Source organism: Pocillopora verrucosa, chromosome 1, assembly GCF_036669915.1.
Source record: "Pocillopora verrucosa isolate sample1 chromosome 1, ASM3666991v2, whole genome shotgun sequence".
NCBI classification, from domain to species: domain Eukaryota; kingdom Metazoa; phylum Cnidaria; class Anthozoa; order Scleractinia; family Pocilloporidae; genus Pocillopora; species Pocillopora verrucosa.
Window position 1 is genome coordinate 27666741 of NC_089312.1, and position 8030 is coordinate 27674770.

An 8030-nucleotide genomic window follows, 5' to 3' on the forward strand; every position below is an offset into this window, starting at 1 on the left:
TCCCGGGCAGAATAGAAAAGAGAGTCTCAGCCAGGTCCAACGCGCCAAACATTAGCCATTAGCCATAATAACGATAAGATCGATGTCTCATCCCTCCACGATTCCTTTTCTGAGGTTAGTGGCTTATAGCAACTTTCACTTTTTTCTTTATTGCTGCGCAAAAAATAATCTAGTAGTTTAGCTCGGAAACAATGCAAGGTCAGCGAATACCAAGCCAAATCATTATCGCAAATTGTTATATATTAATTATATCTGATACGAACTTGAGAAAATGTTTCGTTTGCAATCTAGAAAAGATTTAGAATTGCCCCTTTTTCTGATTTTATTCAGCCTTGTGAATAACCGCATTATTCATAGAGCCAAAGAGTGCTACTCACAATTTCTGCAGCCTGGTCAGTTTATCAAAAATGTTTGGTGGCGATGAAGGATGTTCATGGCAGGTTAGTAATAACAATGACATAAATTATTGAAACTCGTGAAATCTACCACATTTACATTTTCTCTCAGTATCATAATTTTTTCCTTGCTGATTTGCACGAAGCATATTTTGCTGTAACAGGACAACGTTTCCTTCTATTGGCAAGCACTTTACATGTTTTATCCTTCCCTATGATCTGCTCAGCCACTCTTTACTAATGGTACTGTAATTTCTCTCCGCATAGCACGTTGGTGATGTCGATCTCACAGTCGTGTTTCTACCTCATTTATGCACAGCTCATACAAGGTAATTCAATGTAGACATAAGAGCATTTATGACGATTACATTGAATAAAGGGAAATACATTTTTGAATTAATTATGTACTTAATTTATTTCATTGCACTGTCCATATCACACTGCTAAGAAAATAATTATGATATTACGCGAACTCTGATCTGCTAACTCGATAATTATGTGGATCAACCTTATTTGGCTCGTGATAACAAAACCGAAGAAAATAAACAAAACAAAACAAAAATGAAAAATACTTGTTTTCACAATATCCTGCGTAGGTTATTAAGCCAGTAAACTGATTGAATAAACAGTCTACTGCTAAATTGAGTTTTCAACCGCCGAAAAAATTGAAAACGTTGAACATTACCCTTCACCTAATTTTTAGAGACAAGAGAATAAAAGACGAGCGCTTTGCTTCGGTAATTGGTTTCTTAGATGCTGATTACCATCCTTTAAGTGGTAGCGTTCCCAGTGGAGTGAACAAGAAACATGGTTTTGAAGACACAGTTGAAAAAAAATTGCCACCCTTTGTGATTGATCTCGTAAACTATCCCTTCAAAGTAATAAATAGCAATCCATTGCCCACGGGGTTGCACAGGATGACGATCGAAGAATAAGTAACTATAAACAAGTACGATTTATTTCAATAAGTTGTGATCACATTCATTTACGAGAGTGAAGAGCCCACTAAAAGTTGCCTCGCTCCCAACACTTAGACTGATCAGCATAGTCACTTTAATACTGAGAAATGATGTAATAACTTTGCATCTTTCTTTTGAGAAAACCTCGGCCGAGGAGAGTCTCCTCTCCACGTCAACTTTGTTAATTCCACTTACTCGATGTTAATAAAGTACAATGGATAAGCTTTGTGGAAGTACAACACATCGATAAAACACGACTTGCCATAATCAAAACCAGTGGCCTCGGGTCTCGTAACTCCAAAATTTATTTTCTAAATTATTTTGTAAATAGACCCCTTCAGGCGGCTAATTAAGTCCACGGCTAAGATATTGACCGAATAATGAATATCCGGCCGAGAAGCGAAGCTTCCAGGGAAAACTTAAGATTTTGAGGACAATCTCTCAGCCAAGGACATTATCAGCCAACATTTAGAAACGTGGAAAGAATCCCCAGGTGACGCTAAGAACTCTCCGCAGATATTTTTGACTTTTCAGTGATTTTAATTCAATTTCCTCGAATATTTTCTTACTTTGAAACTCATTTTTTATACGACTAAGTTGTCCGATCGCTGGGTGCTATCGATTTCTTTTCCTGCATTTTTAATAACATCGGTAAGGATCTCTTAATCAAATTTCATGTTTCATATATTAAAATTTATTGTTCAAATTGGAGAAAATGAGGTATCACCCGATAGGAAAGTACACGTCGCTTTAGTTAACTTAGTGTGATTGTAATGACATGATACTTGGGGACTATAAATATTATGTAAGGTTTTCCATACATTCCGCCTGTTTGTATTCTCTTACGTCGCAACTATATTTGGGCAAAACTTCTTTTATATCACAAAGAGCCCGTAATGTAACCACATCATAACATAATCTGCAAAGCTGGATCATGGTTAATATAGCATCATACTGCTATCACGATCACGATTTTTACGTTAAAATAGACATTTGCGTTCATGATTTCTGTAAGTACTTAAGAGCGACGGTCAGGAAATATCGACCATTGAGTGGCAAGAGTTGAAAAATGAAATTCGCGTATTTTCTGACCAAAAAAGCTACTAAGAATAGAAGAAATGTATTTCTTTTTCTTCCGGAGCGCTTTAATTCTGAGAAAACTGAGAAAAACGAATTTGACGATCCCGAAAGGTCCCGCAAGCAAGTGTGAAATTGATATTTGAAACTGACTTTTGGTCTTCAAGGAAAAACGATTCAAAGGATCATGACACCGAATTTTGATAGAGTGAGTGCCGTACTTTCCCAGAAACTATATGACTTATCTTTATTGTTGTTCATAAATAGCAAACAACGCGCAGGAAAGTGCTGTATTTTCAAACGTGAAAAATCTCGCCAATACCTCCTTAATTCAAATATTTTTTTCACTATGTAACATAATTCAGATTTCCCTTTTAACTATGTCATTAGAGGGATTTAAGGTTGTCCTTGATAATATGTAAGAATCAGCATGGGGTTTCTTTACAGCGCCTCACGCGAAGGTTTTGAGATGACAGTAATTCATTCAAATTTTTTACAACGGCTGAGTAAACAATTCTTGTTGCGTGACCGTAACGTCAAGCGGAGTTTTTACACAGCGAAAGCGTACTGAAAACGATTCTGGTGTGAGCTTTTGGTCCTTTTTTATTGAAAAAAAGGTAATCGGCCAAAGAGAGGTTATTTTTTCTCATTGTTAAGGTGGAAGTTTTCCTTTTCAGTGTAAGATGTTTTCCCTGATAAGTATCAGGATGTAATTTGATTAGCTCTCGGCTAACCTGTTTAACTTTTATACTTGTTTTTTTCGCTTCCTTTGGTTTCAGAAGAATCGGAACAGAAAGACAAATATCATAGATACTTTTTAAATTGATATTTTCTTCAATTGTGAGGATTCATTTTCATTATTTGTTGAAGAAATGACAGAGTTGGCTAAAGCTCGAAGCAGTTTACTAGCCGTAGTAAATTGAATTAGTCAATTAAATGCAAAGAGGGAAAATTTAATTAGCGAAGTTGGAGTGAATTTGTTTTGCCAGTTTTGTGTCATCATGGACGTTAAGTGCTCTTTTAGCTCCTTAGTCGGCGGTTCTTGCTCTTATGACCCCAGAGATAGGAGCAGATCAACTGAGGTTATTCCATTTCTGAACTGCAAAAGAGACATCGCGGGTCATAAGTCTTCCTTGTCAATAACTGACGTAGAAACCGAAATCGAACTTATTTTGGGAAGAGTATCTACATCCTTTTCTTCGGAGTTAGACCTTTCGGAATTAACGATTTGTCCCCGGCACCGCTCATCCCTTGGTATTGGGTGGCGTCGAGGATCGAATCTGTGCCGAGTTCCTCCACCAATCTCGAAGCACGGCGGACAAGCCCCAAAAACGTAAAGGCAGAAAGAGGACTTGGCAAAAGTGCTTGTTATTTGATATGGAAGAAACTGGGAATTTTTATTCCAGTTGGTTCAGGTCGCTTTTGCTCTAAAGGAATCTTCTAGTAAAAGAAGAACAGTGATTCTGTTGAAATAAAGTGTCCAAATTTCTCCGTGCGACTTTGTTTGCGAACGAGAGGCAAGTTGATGTATGCAAATTTCACGTAAATGATTAGCCAATTTTGTGACTCCGACCACAAAAACCGATATTCTAATTTTTCTAAAAAATAAAAAGCTTTTGGCGAGAACAATTCACATCAGGTATCTTATCTAACTAAAAGCTATTTATGGACAAAAAACCAAAGAAAGCGATTTTTCAACTCTTGCCACGAAATTAAGATTTTGGTCGATATCTCCTGACCGTCGCTCTTAATCTCTTAACACTAATGAACACGCATGTAACAAGTAAAGACGCTTACTCTCGTTCATCTATCAATTAATCAGATGATATCTACTTACAATCTAGTTAAGCTGGTCAGGTTGTCAAATATTCCCTCTGGCAACGTTTGGAGCTCGTTGTCCGAGACGGCACTATAGTTGGGTTGAAAAGAAGAAAAAAATCAGAAGTCCAGATTAAAGCAGTCTATTCTCTCTTCAATATTAGGTAGACCAGCTTCTTCTTCGTCGTGATCGATTCTAAAAGCTGCAGCTATTCATTCATTGCCCGCATGTTAAGTTACGACTAACGTTCTTGCTTCTACTCATTATTCCAATACTTATTTCATCGATTACTCTGTTGGTTATTGTCAGGCTTGAAGAACAGGTAAGCACGAACAAGTACAATTTATTTGAATTAATTGCCATCAGATTCCCTTACGATAATGGCGAGCTCACTAAAATTTGCCACGCTCTCGACTCTTACTGTCTCACGGTTGGTAGTAGCGACCAAGCACTATTCGGTAGCACGAGTTTGATTCCAGTCGCTGCAATAATATTTGTCAAGTCTTCTTTTTTAAAATTTCTATAGACGCACGGTCAACTTGCAAGGATCCTGCCGTCAGTTATTTATCATCCATTGGTCAAAGTTTAATCATTTTCATTTAATTGTAAGCAATTAATAGACCGCTCAGTTAATTCAGTCCTACATAAGGCTAAAAAAGCAACCGACATGTTACTTTTCTTTGATGACACTGATCAGTACTCGCTCAAAGGATAAAAAATATGTTTACTATACAATACTTAATAATTTTTGATAAGGTTAAAATTTAAAATGCTTATGTTATGAGAGAGAAACAACAAAAACGCCATACGAAACGTATCTGTTGATCAATGTGGCAGCTTGTTTAACTAAAATGTTTACGTCCTTCAAATTTCACTTTTTAGAGTGTGTTGTTAATGAAATTGTTCGCGTTGCCTCTCTCTGACTTTCCCTGCCAGGTGTGTTCTGAACAAAGTTTTGTTTTGAAGAATTATTTCTGAGGAGTCGTAACTCTTTGGCTCTAGCGAAGCCTTTGTTAGCTCCCGTTGGGTGACACGTTGCGTAGAAAGTGAACTAGAATGTCTCTGTTGGTTTGAAGTAGGTCCTTATATCGAGAACTGACTCTGTTGAATCTTTCACCCTTATAGACAGTTGTGTCTAAGAAATTAGCTTCTGATGTTTAAGCCGTTTTGATTGTTGTTTGGTGTTTATTAACTTGGTCAATGAACTGGTTGATGACATTGTCGATCGCGAACATTAAGACCCGCCAAAATGGTAAGGTAAGTTAAGCGAATTCCAAGACAAATCATTATCAAAAATAGTTCAAGATCAACAACGTCTGACAAAATCTTTAGAGAATCTTTCACATGAATTTAATACTGCAATCAAGGACAATTTAGGATTGGTCCTGTTCCGAATTTTAAGCAGCCAGAGAGTGCTACTCACAAGTTTTTCAGCCGAGTCAATTCATCAAGAAGTTTTGGTGGTAGTTCTTTTAACTGATTCTCATGTAACAACCTGTAATAAAGGATGTCGATGGTAGGTTAGTAATAACAATGACACTAATTCTAATTATGGTAATTTATGAAATCAAGCATACCGACGTTTATTTCCTATTCATTTATTTTGTTTTCCTTACTGCTTTCCATTGAGCATAATTGCTAACAGGGAAACAGGGAAACATTTCACACAATTGAAAGACACTCGACGATTTTTTTTTCCTTTTCTTTATTCCGCTCACCCAGTGTTTTCTAATGAACTTAACAGTCAAATCAGTATATATCAACAGCGAAAGCACTCTGATGGTGCATTTACATAGATTCGGTCACTCTTTTTTCGAATAAAAGTCGCTGTGACACAAATTTTAACGATCGATTTCCATAATTTACAAAAAAAAAAGAAAAAAAAACATAACCACTCACAAAAGTTCCAAGGACATTAAGGTCTTGAATATTCCCGGATGAAGGCTGCGTAGATTGTTGTTGTAAAGATACCTGTGGTTTGATTTGAGCAATGGTCAGACTTCTTTTCAAAAACGCAAACAGCCACTTTGTTATCTGTTAGGAAGCAGTGTAAAACAAACTCGCTTTCTTTATGTCCTCAGCGCAATCAGAGTTTAAAAACTCAACGACTGAGTAGCTCTAGAGATGCAGCTTTATATGAGCTGCTCATTCAGAACTAAGAAAAAGAATCATTAAATAACGCCAATGGTTTGTTGCAATATCGTTTAGTTGCCGTATCGTATACAAAACCTAGCTTTCTTTACGTGGTCTTTGTAATTGTGAAGATTCTAGAGGTTGCGGCTTACTCAAACCCTTAACAACTACAGGGGTGGCGCGGTGCGAGGTGACAATAATTCAAACTCCACTTGGTAGATTTAAACTGATTTAATGACAGATCAAAAGTGTAGCGATAAGTTTGGTTTAAAAAGCCTATTTATTACTTCAACATAAACCGAGCTGTTACATGTTCAAAAGACCGAAGAAATAACTGACTACATTCCGAATGCACATATCGTTATATAATCATGAGTGGCGCGCTCATAGTGATGAGTTCAACTGCTAGTACCTATGATCGCCGCTTCTATATAGTATTTCACAGTATTTCGTCACAAAAAGTTCAAAGGTTTAGATCAATCGGTTGCGTTTGACAGAAGGGTCATGAAGATAGCGAAGATCGAAGGTAGTTGACCTTGGAAGCAGCAGCAGTAGAAAAAACAGTAGTAGCTGTAGGTGCAGATTAAGTTGTAGAAATGGATAGACGTGATAATTCTCGTGTTATATAAATTATAATCAAACGAAGGTACAAACAACAGTATATTATTATAAAAAAATACCTAAATGAGAATAAAAGAGTAACGATTTAAAAAGAAACCAAAACAATTTGTGAATAAGATCGTTTTGCTATAATACTGTAATAATGACACTTAGTTGACTAAACGAGACGTTCTATGACCGAAAAAAAAAAGGCTGATGATTCTATGACTTAATTAAAACAAATAAAATACTGACGCACTTTGGTTGACGACTCGTACCGAAAAAAAAGCAAAGACAATTGATATAGCGGTAGCTTGGATCCTACTGATCGTAACAAAGGTAACGGTGTGGCTTCAACCAACTTATAGGTTATGATACGTGAAGAAAGCTATGGCGTCGCAAAAAGTAGCGCCCACAATAAGAACTATTTCCTAGGCAGCAAAGATTCCAAAGTTGTGATACAATTCCAGGAAAGCTCGATTTCTACCGACGCCTTCATTGTAGATCACGTAATGGACTACACAATAATTGAATATAAATGAAAAGAAAGTTTGTAGGAAATTAGTAAAAACAAACAGCGTTTCAAAACTAACAGTCTTATGTATCCATCGTAATCAGAGTTTGCATACTCAACGACTGAGTAGCATTCCAAATGCAGCTTATTGGCAGCACATTCGGAACTCAAAAAAGAATACTCCTGTAACGCTAAGGGTTTGCTGCAATATCGTTTATCCGTCAAACTGGCCCTCAGGTCGACCCAGCGTTGGAATGAAAAAGTTTTATTTTTGTTTCTTTTTTTTTTCTACACTCTCGGTCGTCTCAGTGACTAGTGCATAGTGAGGACTGTGCTGTGGCATTTAATTGCTTGCTTTGACTCGGGTAGAAACACATGGAAGTCGAAACGTTAGTACTGTTAGACAACATTTTTATTTAAATCACAACTGTAATAAAGTTGGCAAACGTAATTCAACGTACAATATTCGAAGATTGCTGAGGTTGGCAAGCAAGTCAGATGGTAGCTCCTCCAAATGGTTATCACTCAGGTCT

General features: G+C 36.8%; 1 long non-coding RNA gene across 1 annotated transcript; it reads right to left on the reverse strand.

The window, feature by feature from the left end:
* Nucleotides 1-4265: 4265 nt before the first annotated feature.
* Nucleotides 4266-6198, reverse strand: LOC131790045 (uncharacterized). The gene is made up of 3 exons (XR_010717172.1): nucleotides 6150-6198; nucleotides 5674-5745; nucleotides 4266-4340 (listed from the first exon to the last, which is right to left on the reverse strand). It is a non-coding gene; the product is annotated as an uncharacterized lncRNA (long non-coding RNA).
* Nucleotides 6199-8030: the final 1832 nt, after the last annotated feature.